The sequence below is a fragment of the Sparus aurata genome, chromosome 6 (assembly GCF_900880675.1).
Source record: "Sparus aurata chromosome 6, fSpaAur1.1, whole genome shotgun sequence".
NCBI lineage: Eukaryota > Metazoa > Chordata > Actinopteri > Spariformes > Sparidae > Sparus > Sparus aurata.
In genome coordinates, this window is record NC_044192.1 from 39659019 (window position 1) to 39676540 (window position 17522).

The window sequence follows — 17522 nt, forward strand, 5'->3', positions numbered from 1 at the left end:
ACCATAGAGGGATACCTGTGGCAACGGGCCATGGACCAAGCTACCATATTTGACCCGTTGAAAGTAAGGACCTACTGGTTTTGCATGCTACAGCAAAATCAGACACTGCAGCAACGATGTCTCCCATGCAGTGCTAAATTACATGGATAGATTACACTAGGCAGATTGTATGTTATGCAAATTAGACTTTTGTGGGCTGCCAGAGTCTAGTTTATTAATGGGAAACATTGCATTCCTTTTATATTAACTGTATTATTAATTTCATTTTAATACAGTATGTTTTTACGTTTTGATTTAGATATTTAAATGAAAAACTTAAATTGACAGATGAATCTTCCAAACTTTCAATGTGGTGAAACCACATGACTTTTTCCTGCACATTGACGCTGACCTTTCTACAGTTATGTTTTTTTGTTATATTTTTAAATATACTGTTTGATTATCCGTATTTAATGTAGAGTTGAAGGTCTTCCCCTAGAGGCAAGGAGGCTGTAGGAATATGGCCAGAATGCATGTGCTTAGATCTAGCCCAGTAGCATGGAGCTGAAATGCTCCACGATAAAAGCACAGTTGTGTGCAAATTGTGCAAGAAAAAATGTGCCTATCACCGGAGCACTTCCAGCCTCCGCTACCACCTCAATGTCAAACATATTGCAGCTAGCACAGATAACGCTCCTGGTCCGAGCAGGCAGTGTCGCCAATCCACACTCGACAAGATGACAGGGTTCAGAGCCAAAATGAGTAAGTCCACGACTGACAAATCAACAAACAAGCTGGCGAAGTGGATTGCAGTGGACTGTCGGCCACTCTCGGTGCAATCATAATATTCTTTATTCATATTGCACTTTATGTTGACACTCAGTGATGAAAATAAACACGATTTTGTTGTTTAAGTTCAAATATTGATATGCGATAAATTGAGGTTAATTAATTTCAAAGCATCTAATTAATTAGATACATTTTTTTAATCGAGTCTTACCACTACTAGAAAGTCTAGGCCTGGCTTGGCTAGATTTGAGCAAATCTGGACAGTCGGTACCTAAAGCTAATCATCCAAAATGCTATTTTATATTCTAGTACATCATATTCCAGAAATCAGAATCAGAATCAGAAATCCTTTAATGTCCCGCAGACGGGGAAATTTGTTTGTCACAGCAGCAGAATATCACAGAGACAAGAGCAATAGCAAAATAGACAATATATAATAGACAATATAATTAAAAAGGAAGAAAATAGAATCAAATCGACATATATACATATTTACATGATAAAGTGCAAGAATGGACAGAAATTTTTATATACAGAAATGATAAAACCAATGATAATTTATTGGTGCACTAGTTATCCTGTCATTTACTAATTATTGATATGACATTATGGTGCAATAAAGTGACATTGTAATCAGATGAGTCAGAATTATTGTTACGTGAATATAACTTAAAATATATAAAGTCATCATGAGTCTCCAAGCAAAGCCTTTTCTCAAGATATGCAATCTAAACATTATAATACACTATATAACCCGTACTGTGATATGTGTGCTCCATTCCACATAATTACAAGTGCTATGCCATATCGTTTTAAGAGGCTGTCTTTTGCAGCAGGCTGACTGTAATACTTAGAGGTCAAATTGATTGACTTTTACTCTCTGGCTGCTGGACAATTGAAATACTAGAGTGCCTGTTTCGAAAGGCAACTTGACTAGAAATTAATTTTCAGACCTGTACATTGTCAAGGCTTGCTATCGACAGGAGAGGCAAACCTAATTTGCGTGCTCCTTGTCGAGCTGTTTTACTATTCAACACCAGCCACCATCAGAGAGCTCTCTGGCCTTTGTGCTGCAGCCTTGGAGTGGGTAAATGAAGATGGAAATTGATGATATGTTGAAGAGTCATTTTACTCACAGGGGAAAGCAATTTTATTAGCCCAACAGTAAGTGGTGTTGTCTTCACATCTGAAAATGTGAAGACTCCTATGAAAGAGCATTTAAACCACACATTAGAATGAACCAACTGATAATAGTTTAGTTTGAATATTTGTAGGGTTTTTTAATTTTTGTCTATCAATCATAGTTTGAATTACACACATAACATATAGTGTGCCATGGTGCACATACCTCAGCTTTGCGAGCACCTCCACTTCAGCTGCCCCAGCAAAATCTCTCCAACTCCAGATCAATCTCAGAACACTTCTACTCTCATCACAAGGGTCAAGAACATCAGTCACAATAGGTACAGCCGTGGGAGCCATCTCCAACTCTCTCCTCATCCACTGCACAGACTGTCAGTTCCTGTCAGTCCACCACGGCACGCCCTTTTCCTTATATCGGAGGAATTCATGAAGGGTAATCTTGTCCTCAAACCCTAATGTAGTTCATGTGCAGACTTACATAAACATCCACTGAATACTAGTTCATTGTCCCGCCTCTCCTTACAGAAAGTCAGACTCTCGGCTCCTGAATCAGTCTTTTTTTCCCATACCAGTCCCATCCCTTTTTTAGCCACACTATTCAACTATAGCTTCTCAGTGGAATACTTTACAAATGCCTCTCAAGAAGCCATCCTGAACAGCCTCGCCCCAAGCACACTCTTGGTCTAACTTGCATCCTGAATTGTTTCAAGGGATGTCAGACTGCATAATAGCTGCCCATTCCCTCTGTAGATGTCATGCCTTTTTGCTCATTTCATTGTAAAAATCTGCTCCCCTCCCACTCAGACCCTATTTAACAGCTTTTTCAGCTTTTTTATTAAACCTAGAGACAGGCAGCCATTATCCTTCTGCCTTTCTATCCTACATCTCCATGCTAATTAAAGACTTTTGAAAATAGGAGTATCCAAGCAAAGTGCTTGCAACTTACTTCCACCATCCTCAGCCTCTGCATCAATTCTCTGCCATTAGGCTATTATCCCTCCCCATGGTTAACCTTACTGTAGAATGTTGGCTTCCTGCACTCCAACATTTACCTCAGCTTGATTTACCTAGAACTCTTGTCTTCATCCAAGTCTTTTTGACATCACCATTCAAACTTCTAAGTCTCTCATATTCACATTCCAGGGAAGTAAAACCGAACAGCTAGCGCTTCGTTCGTGATTGTAATTGTAAACTGAAAAATCCTGAGCATGGTGTTTAGGAGAACAGAGTCATGCTGAAACAGAAAGTAATATTTTGGTTTAAATTGCCAAGCTAGTCACCAATTTATCCGATAGTTATCTTCCAGTTCAAGCCTGGTAACTTCGGTCAAATATAGATCTAATGCTAACTGCAGGTCAATCTTGGTTTTTTAAAAGAAGGGAGCTATAACATGCTAACAGCTAAGACAAGTCAGAGAGGATTTTGATGCTCTGACTGTGGACCCCTCCTGTACAGAAAACAAACCCTTGCACTGCTCTTGCCACTGCTGACACTCTCTGACAGAAAGTGGAAAAACTGCTGCAGATGCCTATAACAAAGAATCATTAGATTTGTCTTGCTGCAGGAGGGCACAGTTTTCCCAAGGGACTGTATATTAAGAGGACAGCAAGAACATTTTTAACAAGAGGGTCACCATCCACTTTTTCACTGATGACGTAAATCACTGTTTTATCTAAGTTGTCATATCCCTCAAAAGTTTCCACCTTTTTTCTTGACCTTTGCACATCACAATTTTGAATTTTTAGTGCTGCTGTTTAAAACTTCAGTTAAATAGAAAAGCTACTGTCATCACATTCAACCTTGCAAACATGTACTACACCTGCAGCCAAATAATTCACTGGATTTGTTTAATAATGATAATAATCTTCAATGAGACTCTAGTTTGAAGGGGAAAATATATTTCAGTAAACTGGATGACTCAGCTAATTCTGCTGAAATGCCACTAAATCCCTATCAGCTCTGGTGCTCCATTCTGTAGCTAAGCATGACCGCTGACTCCATTATGGAGTCACCAATCACCCCACAGGAATCTGTTCAGCATCTCAGGAAATTAAGAAATAGCATCTCCTTGAAACCTCCTTTACCGTCATTGCTCTGCATTTCTGACATGTCATGTTGTATAGAGAGATCAAAAACATGGCACATTTGATTTTCTAGTAAGTTTTTGCATTGATATAAAGATAAAGACATTGACTTTGTCTTAAAGCATAATCCATGTGTCAGACAAATGCCCTCTACTTAATACACTATGGGTTGCTTCTCCAAAAAGTATGAAATCAGCAGAAAATAAGCTCTGTGCAGTTTTTTGATTCAATTTTTTATATATATTTTTTTTTCAGCAGGCTAATTTTCATAAAGAAAAAACACTTTTATAATTTTAACTCCTCCTGCAAAGATGGAACCCACCGTGTTTTTCAAGACAGTGTTATAATTTACATTTAGCAGGCGCTTTAGTCTAAAGTGACTTATAGTAAGTCAGACATACATTCATACACTGATGGCAGTGGCTGCCATGCAAGGTGCTGACCAGCACATCAGGAGCAGTTTGGGGTTCAGTATCTTGCCCAAGGACACCTCGCGCAGACATCATTTCAGAGAGTTAAACCAACAACCCATCGAAAGAACCCCATAGACTAGAAGAGACAAGGGTACAGGAAGTGAACTACTGTATTTTAGGACTTATTCCAGTGGCACTCTGTGTTGGTGCACTCACGTGACAGCCTGTGGCACAGTGCTGTGAACAAATACAATAGTACAAGTCAATTAATTATGACACCACAGACATGTTTGTACAGCACGTCTGTATTATTTCCTGTAGTAAGAGTGTGTGTGTGTGTGTGTGTGTGTGTGTGTGTGTACGTATGTGTGCATGTATATAGTACGGAGGGTGGGAGGGAGGGGCTTTCTTTATTATTGTTTTATGTTTCCTGTGTAAAGCACTTTGTGCTACATACTCATGTATGAAAAGTGCTTTATAAATAAAGTTGATTGATTGATTGATAGTGTATCCAGTCTGTGAATGGTTGATGTCATCTGTCCCTCCTCCTAATCTTGAGTGAATAGATACAAACACTATCTGGCTTTGATGTCCAGGCCTCTGTAAGGGATGGAAATTCACCTAATGACATTCACGTCTCAGTAATTTAACAGATGCCCTAAAAGACAGTAGACATAAGAAACATTACATGTTGGTGATCATTTTATTTGATGATTATAAAAAAATGAATGTAACTCTAATTTGGCAGATGTGTGTAAAAAAACTAGATATTACAAACATTAAATACATGACCAAAGAATGACTGAATAAGTCTTACAAAGAAAGACCATAGCACCAGTTTCTAAACTGGCTGCAATATACCCAGTTTGGTTGTTACTCGAGAACTATTCAGGTTCAACAGCCAGACATGATAGATTAGGATACACTATGGCCCATGGTGTCAAGAAGGGAATATCTCAGCTACAGCATGACAAGAGGTTATTTTAATGAATTTGAGACGGCTCTTTTTCTGTTTTAACATACCGATGCCCCCATCAAAGAAGAAAGATCAATGGTCCATAAACAAACTTTGTTTTGCTAGTTTGACCGGCGTGTGCAGTGCTCTAACCTTTTCTCTTCCCTTGGTCTTTGCTCAGAATTCAGACATTTTGCTCTTATACAAGAATAAGCGGCAGCAGTCCTGAAAACGATAGCACATGTTCATGTTAGTCTTAATAAAAAGTGTTGATAATAATATCAATAATGATATTAATATTATTATTAATAATAATAATAATAATAATAATAATAATAGCAATAATGATAATAATAAGATAATCTCCAAAACTGCAGCTCTTGTGGGGTGTTCTCGGTCTGCAGTGGTCAGTATCTATCAAAAGCGATCCAAGGAAGGAACGGTTGTGACCCTGCAACGTGGTCATGGGCACCAAAGACTCATTCAGTGCGTTTACATGACACTCAAGAAAACCGAATTACTGTGTTAGTCTGACTATGAACAGATCATTAAGATGCATGTATACACCTTAGTCTGACTAAAATCGGACCGGATTGGATTTCTCATAGTCGAATTAAAGCACCCAGATTATTTGATTGATAGTTGCATTACTCCTGCATGTATACGTTCCAGCGGATCGGATCAGATTTTGTGTTCTGTGCGGGCTCGAGATTTTTTTTCCCGGAGCCGTGAGCCGGAAGTAGACGGACGGCGGCGGCGTCTTTCCTCCGAAATCACCGCAAGAAAGAGCGCCATTGTGCATCTAGTTTGTGTAATTATCATGTACACCATATACGAAATGTACAAAGATGTAGCTTCGTCTCGCTCTTCGTACGCCATCTTTCTTGAATGCCGAGGCAGCTGGTGACGTAAAGAGGTCAGCCGGAGGTGTTTCTGTTACCACTAGTTGAAATGGGTACAGCGCCACCTAGCGTACCGGGGTATGACATGCTCCGGACAATAATCCGATTTTCTCACCGGCATGTATACTCGGACAATTGCAGTTGTCTGATTGAGGAGCATAGTGGAACTATGGCTGTAATCTGACTGAACTGTGCATGTAAACGCACTGATTGATGCACGTAGGGAGCAACGGCTGGCCTGTGTTGTCTGATCCAACAGATGTGCTACTGTTGCTCAAATTGCTGAAGATGTTAATGCTGGTTCTGATAGAAAGGTGTCAGAATACACAGTGAATTGCAGTTTGTTGCGTATGGAGTGGCAGACCAGTCAGGGTTCCCATGCTGACCCGTGTCCACCACAGAAATCGCCAACAATGGGCATGTGAGCATCAGAATTGGACCACGGAGCAATGAAAGAAGGTGGCCTGGTCTGATGAATCACATTTTCTTTTACATCATGTGGATGGCCGGATGCTTGTGCATCACATGGCACCAGGATGCTCTATGGGTAGAAGGCAAGCTGGTGGAGGCGATGTGATGCTTTGGACAATGTTCTGCTGGGAAACCTTGGGTCCTGCCATCCATTTGGATGTTACTTTGACATGTACAACCCACCTCAGCATTGTTGCAGACCATGTACACCCTTCCATGGAAAGGATATACCCTGATGGTTGAGGCCTCGTTCAGCAGGATAATGCGCCGTGCCACAAAGCAATAATGGTTCAGGAATGGTTTGAGGAGCACAACGAGTTTGAGGTGTTGACTTGGCCTCCAAGTTTCCCAGATCTCAATCCAATTGAGCATCTGTGGAAAGTGCTGGTTGGATCCATGAAAGCCCCACCTCGCAACTTACAGGATTTAAAGAATGTGCTGCTAACATCTTGGTTCCAGACACCACGGCACACCTTCAGGGGTCTAGTGGAGTCCGTGCGTCGACGGGTCAGGGCTGTTTTAGCAGCAAAAGGGGGACTAACACAATATTAGGCAGGTGGTCATAATGTTACGTCTGATCGGTGTACGTCATTATATCCATTTGTTATCCTTTGTTTCTATATTCAGTCCACCAATCAATCAAACTGTCACAGTTGCTTGGCTCTGATTATGAACTCTAGAGGACAGAGTGGACCAAGAACGCTGCTCTTAATCAACCTTGTTACCTCTACACTGCTAATGTCATCACTTAAATGCCCATTGTTGTGTATGTGTATGCACACAGTGTGATGTTTTTGTATGTGCTTGTTGATAAACTGAATGGCAGCAACTGATTGAGCTGTCCGTGCAAGGTGTGAGGGGTAATGCATTATACAAGTACTCTCTGTGATTGCGTCAGGGCTTCGTGCCTAATGCAGGATCAGCCTGACTTGCTCTCTGTGAGAAACGCATCACAGCGCATCGATTTGATGCCCTCATAGCCATCATAATATTTCCACACCTCGCTAGTAGTCCTTGAGTAGCCTTGGCCTCTATTGAGGACTCAGAGGATAATATCCATCCAGTTTATGTATCAGATAAGCTTGCTCTACAGTCATGAAAAAACCTTAAAATAGGTCTGTCATTCAGCTGGACACTATTATATTCTGGTCAGTTTATGTCTACAACAATGACCATCAACCCAGTCAGTATATGTACATGATTTTGGAGTAACACGACTCATGTTGGCCAAACTCAAACCAGACTTTTAAAGCCCGTGTAAACATGTTGGTCTGACTGAAATCTTACTAAATCGAATTTCAAAAAGTCTGACCAACACACCCAGATAATGCAGTTGGAAGTCCATATACATATACTTTCATTTACGTCTTAGTCGGACCTGAACTGGCCTCAGCATTCTGTGCATGCACCACAGTCCCCGTGATGGTCATTGACCTGGAAGTCGTCTATGGTGTAAATCTGTAGCAGGATAACACAGAACAAAAGAATAAGACAACGAAAAAGGTATTAATACAATATATATCATGTAATGTACAGCGCCAAAAAATGACCCATGTTTCATTGTTAGCTGTGCAGCCCATTTGCAGCTTCTTTACTTGTTTGGTATGTGACGTTATAGGTCAACTGGATGAAGGTCCAGCAGCAACTAGCTGAAATGGTGCATATCGCCCCTTCCTGCAGTGAATTAGGACATACTTCCATCAATAAATCTATTCTTCCCTGCTGCTTGTATACTGGGACAATGGCAGTAGTCCAATTAAATGGCCTTTTTGAGCTATGACTGTAGATTAACTTAAGTGCATGGAAATGTAGTGACTGTCACCAGTAGTGCTGTTGCCTGCAAAAAGATAAAAAACCTTTTTGGCCCACTTTGATTCCCAACTGGCAACATTTGGAAACCATCAGTGTCTGTGTCTCTTGTCAGACCTATGTTGAATCATTACACTTCTTTATAGTGTAATCACCTATGGTATGTAATCAGCAAGTGGTAGAAGATTCAGTTGATATGGTGTGTTAGTAATGATAATGTTTTTGCCTTACTTGAACAGTCTTGAATCTGAATATTACATATGTATGTTATGTTAGTAGAGACAGAAATATTTGAAACCTGTTCTATTTTCTAAGTTTCAATTTACTGCATCACCACTCTCACTTTGGGCACTGAACCCGAGACTGAGAAACTCTGAGATAATACATTGTAAATTTGCATTCAGTTCAGCACACCATATTAAGTAGATGATGCTTTACCTGGTTTGTTAGTTAGTGTGAATGAACATAATCATGAATCAGTTTCCTAATTGGGGTACAAGTGAAAGAAAAATACACCCAGGCTTTGGAATCAAGCCCATAATAATGCATTTGGTGATTTGTAACATCATTTGTGGCATGGCTGCAAAAATCTCTGCAAATTGTCGAGGTGTGTCGAGGCAACTATCCTTGAATGCCTTCTTTGATGCAGTTTTTTGGGGGTCGATGCCATATCGGGAATAAAAAAAAGAAAAAGCGTAATATTCTTTTTTAATTATTATTATTTATTTTATTATTGATTTATCTGCTTTATATGCTCATATACACAGAACATATTAATGACCGCAATTTTAAAAAATGAAATTGCAGGTATAAAAAGTTACCAAACATTTGTGAAATGGACATGTCACTGGGAATTTGATCCCAAGCCTTCTGTCCTCTATTATGTTGCACAACATTTTTTTGATAAATTGGTCAACTGATTTATCGGTGGGGCTCTTACGTAGCTCTTACAAACAGACACCTTATTTCTAAGTCTATTTGTATATAGTTTCATATTCATCAATGCTGCACAGACTATAGAAAAAAGAAATTTGATGTAAAATGTTTCCAGTTTCTAGAGGGCTATATGGCCTAGGTTTCGGTTAGCAGATGCCATAACTCTTAATTATAAGCCCAAGAAAAGTAAAACAGAATGACTAAAGTAACAAACAGAAGAGAATTCATTGCCAAGAGCTGCAAGCATTCAAGGACAATGGTGACTGTACCAGCTCATAAAATCACAGCAATCTCTTTAACTCAGGGGCACGGAGGGGAAATGCTGCTTTAGATATTGGAGACTGGGGAATCAATATATAAAAAGAAAATGGATAAAATATTGTAAAAAACCTGTAATTTTAGTGGTGCCTCACGGAAGGTCATAAGCTGCTACAATAAAGGCTTTTAAGGCTTTTTCGTGATATGAATACCCAGAATTTATTAAAAGTTCCCTTCTTCTACTCATAAGCATGCAGAACTCCATGCTCTTCAGTAAAGCAAAGAAATGTTTTAAGTGTGTGGGGACATACGTTGTGGCAGTAATGTCCTATAATGTACTTTTCAGTATGTTGGCCTGCTTTCTGCCACCATGCACCCCATTTAAGAAGCAGACGGACTTTAAGCCAGTGTGAAATATTTTGACTTGCGTTGTTTTCCTTGATGGGAGACACAATTCTTAGGGTATGGAACACCAGCAGGACAAATGGAAATTAAGTGCAGAAATGTGTTTCGGCTTGAAGGGAGGGAGTGGGATGGGATGGGAGATAACAAATGGAGATGAACTGATACATTTGACTAAGGAAAATGGAGCTTTGAGAAACAGAGATGAAAACAAGTCGGAGTATTAAGATGCAGTGAATGAGAGAATGAAATGACACAGAGCCCCCGTAGGTGTGAGCAGAGAAGGCTTGGTATGATATGTTGTGATGAGTGACTTTACAAACAAATTTAACTGTTTCACTTTTAAAGACATGATCAAGTAGAAATAGTTTGAGGGGATGCAGCGGTAAAACTGTCATCATAGACCAGGGGTACTCAAATACAAATCTTAAAGGGCCACAAAGATTTTTTTCAATAACTCAAAGGTCCATGTATTGAGGTCGGTCAGGCCACATGCAATAATACTGTAATATTCAAAACAAAATGTCCTTTTCATTCTAAACAACAAAATACGAACTAAAATAAAATGTAATTTCCATTTTAACATAAATTAAAATACATAGTTGAATATTTCCTCTTTTTGTTTGCCTTCAAACATTGTGTCCATCACTTCAGTCATGCATTATTTTATTTCATTGTGACATAGATGTGACAAGCATCCTGCTTGCAGCTTGATATGACGATTTCAGTGCATTTATTGGTGTTGTGCTTATCGCTGAATTTTGAGGAAATTAGATTAAAAGGTGTTGAGTTTTAACAAGGATGATAAAAATGTTGGCACCGTGAGTGAAAGGGTGTTTGCCGGGAGAAACTCCCCGTCCGTTACAATATTTGTGTGTTTGAAAACACATGATGAGATGGAGTAGAATTAGTTAAACTATGTCTGGCCTTTGTTACCGCTGCACTGTCAGATACGTGGGGCTTGTCCTGTCAGAGGGAGAATGAATGCAAATTTTAAATCCCTATTTCTCTGAGTCGCAGATTTTCACTGTTCACTTTGTAATAGCAATTTAGTTGGAAACATGCCATTTTCAATCTTTTACCACCGGCAAAATGTGAATACGCGAACTGCTCCAAAAACGAAAGTGAAAGTTAAAAGTTGCGCTCGTAGCGGTGAGTGACCCAGCTGTCTGTGTATCGTTGGCATGGAGACAAGTCCCGGTGTACACGTGCTGACCCAACCAAAACACATGGTGAAGGAATAAAAGTTTGGGGGCCACAAACAGGAGACCGGTGGGCCGGATGCGGCCCGGGGGCCGCCTATTGAGGATCGCTGTCATAGACTATGCTCCAGCAGCAAGTTACAGCAGGTCAGCAGGAGAACTGCTGTTTCAGTTAGTTTTATAGTTTGCACTTGAATTAAAACTTAATCTGTTGTGAAAAGACTGTGGTAGTAATACAAACAGCAAACACTGTCCTGAAAGAGAAGTTTAGGATTCAGATTGGTATGATTTAGTAGTTGCCCTTGAGCTTTTGAGGCTATGACATCATCATTTGGAAATAAGATCATCCACAATTCCATGAAAAGTTAAGAAAAACCATCGTCCAATACAGATCATATGGTATGATTTAAAGAATCATCTAATTAATAGGCCTTGAGATTAAATGGATTGATCTGGCTAAAACTGGTTATAACTGTTTCATTAGCCAATGCCATAACAGCTTTATAGTGGACATGATTTTGTGATTATTTGTGTGGAAAGGTACATATATTGTCAGATGCAACCCCCCACTGCTCCATGAAAGCGCATTTAAGATGCTGTTATATGCTTCAACAAGCATTGTGTGATGGTTCATGGTCATTACATGGCATCACAATATCATTCCAAACCTTATCATATGCAGCCTTAACCTTGTGCAGCAGTGTGGATATGGTGGCATGGTGGTGTGTAAGTCACACTCGATTTTAACAGGAAACTTGAATTGACACCGCATGTCCTTTCCCATCCTAGTCTTAGCACTAAAACTGTATAAACTTGATCATAACAACATGAAATAAAATAATCTCACCACATATTTAGAAGAAATATTTCAACAGAAAAACCTAACTTCTGAATTCTCTGTTTTTTTTACTGAATGACGATGATAATTGCCTTGTTGACTTTTTCTGAAACACACTTCATTCAAACTGGACAGACATGAAATTAAACTCACCAAACAGTCGTCTTACCGCAATCACCTCTGGTTTGGTCAAAAATGGATCCTCAATTCACAGAGTGAGATGTGAAAATATTCCAGTTCTACATGCTTTTATCGCTGGCTGTCGGTTGCTGGACGCCCTCCTGCTGCTCTGTTGCTTCATGCCTCTCCTGTCTAAGCATGCTGCTTCTTCTGATCCTGGGGTCATAATCCTAGTCAGAGCCACTGTAAATCACCTTCATACTGTATTCCCTGGTCCCGGCAGACTGCCTGATCTTAAGTTTATGTAACATGAAAAGATTTTTTTTTAATTAATTTAACGTCACATTAATTAAAAAATACTCTTGACTCACACTCTTGAGAGTCAAAAACAGGATGCAAACCCTTGTCTCCAGGTCCCAAGTCCCAAGTCAATGAACAATCCCAACCTGCCCATACAGGGACACACTCAAACTCATAAGTATAGAGCTGCAGACCAGGTGGCTGTATTTGAGTGAGAACGGGCTGTAACTTGTTATGTGTATGTCTTCCAGTTCAGGATACCAGTTGTTTTTATGGTTAGCGATGGAAACATCCTATTTGATATGTTTATGCTGTCTGGTCTCTGTCACTTTGACTTCTTGTGTAGCACTTAGTCACTGCTGTGACGGATTTCAATACAATTTAACTTCCTCTCCAGAGAACAACGCCTGTCAAGTCCAGTCCCAATACTAGTTCTAAGTTAATATGGGCAAATTAAAGCAGATCTACATTGTCTACCTGCCTTTAGGCCTCACAGCTCACGTCTTTTGACTTACCCTTACCATGGATGCATTTGCACATAAACCTAATCCATTTGTGAATATAAACCTCTTCTATAAGTTATATATTCTTTGCTATCATTATCCCATCCTCAGTCTCTTTTCTGTTTCCTCCATTTGTGCTAATAAATTCACTGGCAGTGGGCCACAGTGAAACATTAGGTGAGAACATGGGGAAGAAAGGCTGACAGGGGGTGAACACCAATGAGACAATGTGAAAATAAGAACTGAAGGGGTGAAAACCTGTCAACGGCAAATGAGAATCTTTTAATTGATTGTGATGTGTTTGGCACTGACTTCTGACTCAAACTTACCTTTTAATTCTTCCACAGAAATAGCTGTTCCTTACTGTAGAATCTACATCTTAAGAAGGTTTTTTCATATCAAGTTGCAAATTCGCACATATTTCATAGATTAAGGGCATACTTAATTAGATACCTAATTTACACATTCAAACATATACATTTTCACAAATTGTGTAATTTGGGTTGGTTTCATGGTAATCCACTATGTTCAAAATCTTTTGAGCATCACAACCTCCACAAATTTCAGCCATTTGGTCCAGTAACATTTGGAATGTCTAGAAGAGCTACACTATTAAATGACTCCAGCCCGTCTCAAGTTAGCCAGGTGCTAAAACAGAAGTTAGCCAGCTCGGTCGGTGATCCAGGTATTTTCACTGCCGGGAAGTCGAGCTTTATTGGCATCAAAACACCACTGAGGACGCAGTCTGACTCTGTCACTCGCAGGGACGGAGGCTGTTTTCTGGGGGAAAGCTCTCTGAATACTCGGTCTGGAGCGCTGACTGTCACAGTGATTTTTTTCAACACAAACACTTGGTGAGCTAAAGTTTTTTGCTGATGACAGACACTGTTTTTTGGGCAGAAATGTGATAAAGAGTCAGTAGGACAGACAGGAGGTCGGACAGGAGGACAGACACTTCTCCGCGTATAACTGCAGTAATATTTTTCCTCATATCAGCTGCCAAAGACAGTTACAGTTACTACGTTACCTTTGTTTGGTCCTGTAACATTGCTTTGTGGGACATTTCTCTTTATTTAGTTGAGTGAATGACCTGTTTAGTTATGACACTGTCAGACTGACATGCCCCCACTCCGTGCCGGCTTATCCATTCACACAGGTTTGGTTCGGCGATGCTGTGCCTCAGTGCGCATCAGCGCCAGATGGAAATTTCACCCCTCGCCCCATCTGAGACTTTCACACAGTGGAGGGTGTGGAGAATGGCAGAATTTAGCGCGTTCACCCCGGTCTTATGTTTAAATCAAAGCTGAGGTGATAAAAACCCAGGTCTACTGCAGAGTCAAGTGACCTGGGTGTAAATGCAGAGTTTACACATTGACATTGCACACAAAAGTCTGATCTTAGCAGGGTTAAGTGGGATTCAGACCAGTTGAAACAGGGTATAAGGCTATAAATGTGCAACTGTGTCAGCATCTTAGGAAAATTAATATTGATGGATAACATTGATATTGATGATGTTGAAATTGTGTTTAAAACAGTAAGTGCATTCTTATACACATTCAAATGACCTAGTTTCTTCATCAGTTAGTTACTATAATAATGACAAATTGATAATGATATATGTCGACAACCACAGTATCCCAAGTGATCCCAAACAATTATTAATTCTAATAAATCAAAGGGTATTCTTCTCTATGGGTTAACTAAATGCTAAAAGCATGCAGACTGTGCTGAATACAAGGGATCTTATCTGTATTTACAATGTAGCCTGATCCTGCGCTCTACAGTATTCACATTCCATCAGCCCATAATTGCTTGTGATGTTTACCGTTTCTGTGGCATCAAGTGGCAACTGCCGTTAGCACTATTGGCTAGTTTAGTCCCATTGTCTGAAAAACAATAACCCATGAAATTAAAATTTGAAGTATTTGACAAACAGTCACTTAAATCATCATCAGAGGTGATTCAGAAGTGTGTATATGCAATCCTGACTGAAAAATATGTAGTCATATGCCGTATACCTGCACCACTGGTTAAAGTTATCACAAGTTAATCTGGGTGTACTGCACTCTGCCACAGCTAATTAACAGCCATCTCCATGCTGCCTTCGAGCTGGGCATAAACGTATACCTCAGACTGTATGTTCCACTTGAGGGGTAATGCAAGTACAAACAGTGACTTAATGTTAACTAAATTAACAAAATTAAATTAACATTTTTAGTTTATTTAATTTAGTTCACAGAAGAGCTGTTAAAGTTGACTATCAGCCGAAGCAGTCATATGAACATAGAGATACACTACATTTATCTGCTTCCTGTGGAGTCAACCAGCCAAAATACGGACAGCGCCACTCTGAGCACATGGTGGTCAAACAGGGTGTAAAGTAAAATCCTCTCATCGGGACAACCTGGTATTTGACAACCTGAGAAAATAGACTCAACAATTAACTGTTTTTGTCTGCTTCACCACCACAGGCAGTTTTAATGAAATGACTGACTCTTTCACTATGTTAGAAATATGGTGCTTAATTGTATTCTTCTCCAGCATTCATAAATCTTTGGAGTCAATTGAAAGGGCTGCATATTAATTAAGGTAGACATAATATAAATGGAAGATGTACTTAATAGAGATGGTTAGATACATTTCTGTGTTGCATTTACCTATTTTTATAATTGTCTCTAAGCTCTTGACTGTGTGTGTGCATGTGTGCGCGCACATGTGTGTGTGTGTGTGTGTGTGTGTGTAGTTTAATAAGTATGCTCCCTCCCAGTCTGCAGCTATAATGGAATGACCCGGCACTGCTGACAGCACACTCCACTGAAACAGGGCTCTGTGCACATCTGCCACTGTAGCCTTGCCACATAATTGTTCAATTTACTGTACAGCCAATATCCCTGTGCTGTAATTGAATATGACTTTGTCCTGTTTGAGTAATCTCTTCGTTTCGTGCCACGACCCCTTTACTGGAGAGAGACAGAGAGACAGACAGACAGACAGACAGACAGACAGACAGACAGACAGGGGGAAACAGAGAGAGAGAGAGAAAGGTGAGAGTGAGAGGTGAATTACTGGCGTCTTGTGTAGATAAAGCATGTAGGTCACATTGAGCTCCCAGGCATATGGCAATGAGAATTTTGATGTTGACATCATCGCTCTGCTACACAACCATCTGAGAAATAAAGGGAGAATATTGTTTTATTGCATCAAGGGAGACACAAATTCAAAGCTACTCATAATCACTGAAGAAATATACAGTGTGATTCCAGTCCTAGTTGATTTGGCGTCTGTAACCTATGGTTAGTGACAACTGTTACTGGTTGCAGCATCTGCATTTTTTTAAACAGGTCCCAGAGTTTTGGTTTGTTTCTTGTTACTTAATCAAACTGTGTGCCACCAGGATTAACTGTGTCATGTCTTGTTTAAATAAAGAGGGGAGTTCTGCTGACACTATCTTCTGTCCAGTACATGCATGTGTCAGTTCTATAATGTAAAAAGGCTGAATGTTCGTTCAATTCTTTGAGTAACAGCAACGCGTTACGATAGGACTGCCTTTAAACGGGCATGCAGCTATTTTATCTCCTCCATGTCTCCGGTCGCTTCGCAAACTGACAATATGTTTAAGCGCACTCTCAGACAATGGGACATGGGAGTTTTCAAACCTGGGGGCACTGTGTATCAGTTGCCACCAACTGGACATTAGTGTCAGTGCACTTTCCTTTGCTCACCAGGCTTTGTTAGTGCAAGGAGGCTACATTTAAGCTTTGGTCTACAGACAGGTTGCTTTGTTGTTGGAACTATGTGGTAAGGGTTCCTAACCCCGAGATTCCACCAGATACGTGTCCGTTGTGTTACAGCTCCCCACCGGTTACATTTTGAGTCTGCCACGGCGCAGTACAGTCGCAGTCCTGTGATAATCACATAATCACTTGTGACCGCAGTTCTAGGAATGTGTTATAAACACAGCAACATAAAGTGTTCCCAACCGAAGGATTAGTAGAAGAGCTTGTATTTGTCTCTTTTTTTAGATTTTTGTGCTGGCTTAAAACATGGAGTGTTTTATTTTGAAAAGTAACCAGATGTTACAGTGTTGTTTCGTTGCGTGACTTCCTGTCTGCTCTGTGCTAAATTCAGCTGAATTGCTGCTGGCATCTGCCAGAAATAGAAGTCCTGCCAGAGCTGAGATGGAGCAGATACGCAGCCCAGTGGACCTGGTGGAAGTTAACACATGAAACCATGTTAACAGGCACGGCGGAGCCGTAACGCAGCGGACACATATCTGGTGGAATGGCGGGGTAACACTACATAACCTCCTTGGCAGCAGTATATATGAAAAGAAAAAAAAGTTCAATGTTAAATGTGTTGCTATCCTCTTACTGGAGACAATGAGCACAAACAGTCATCTTATGTGTCATGGCTAGTTT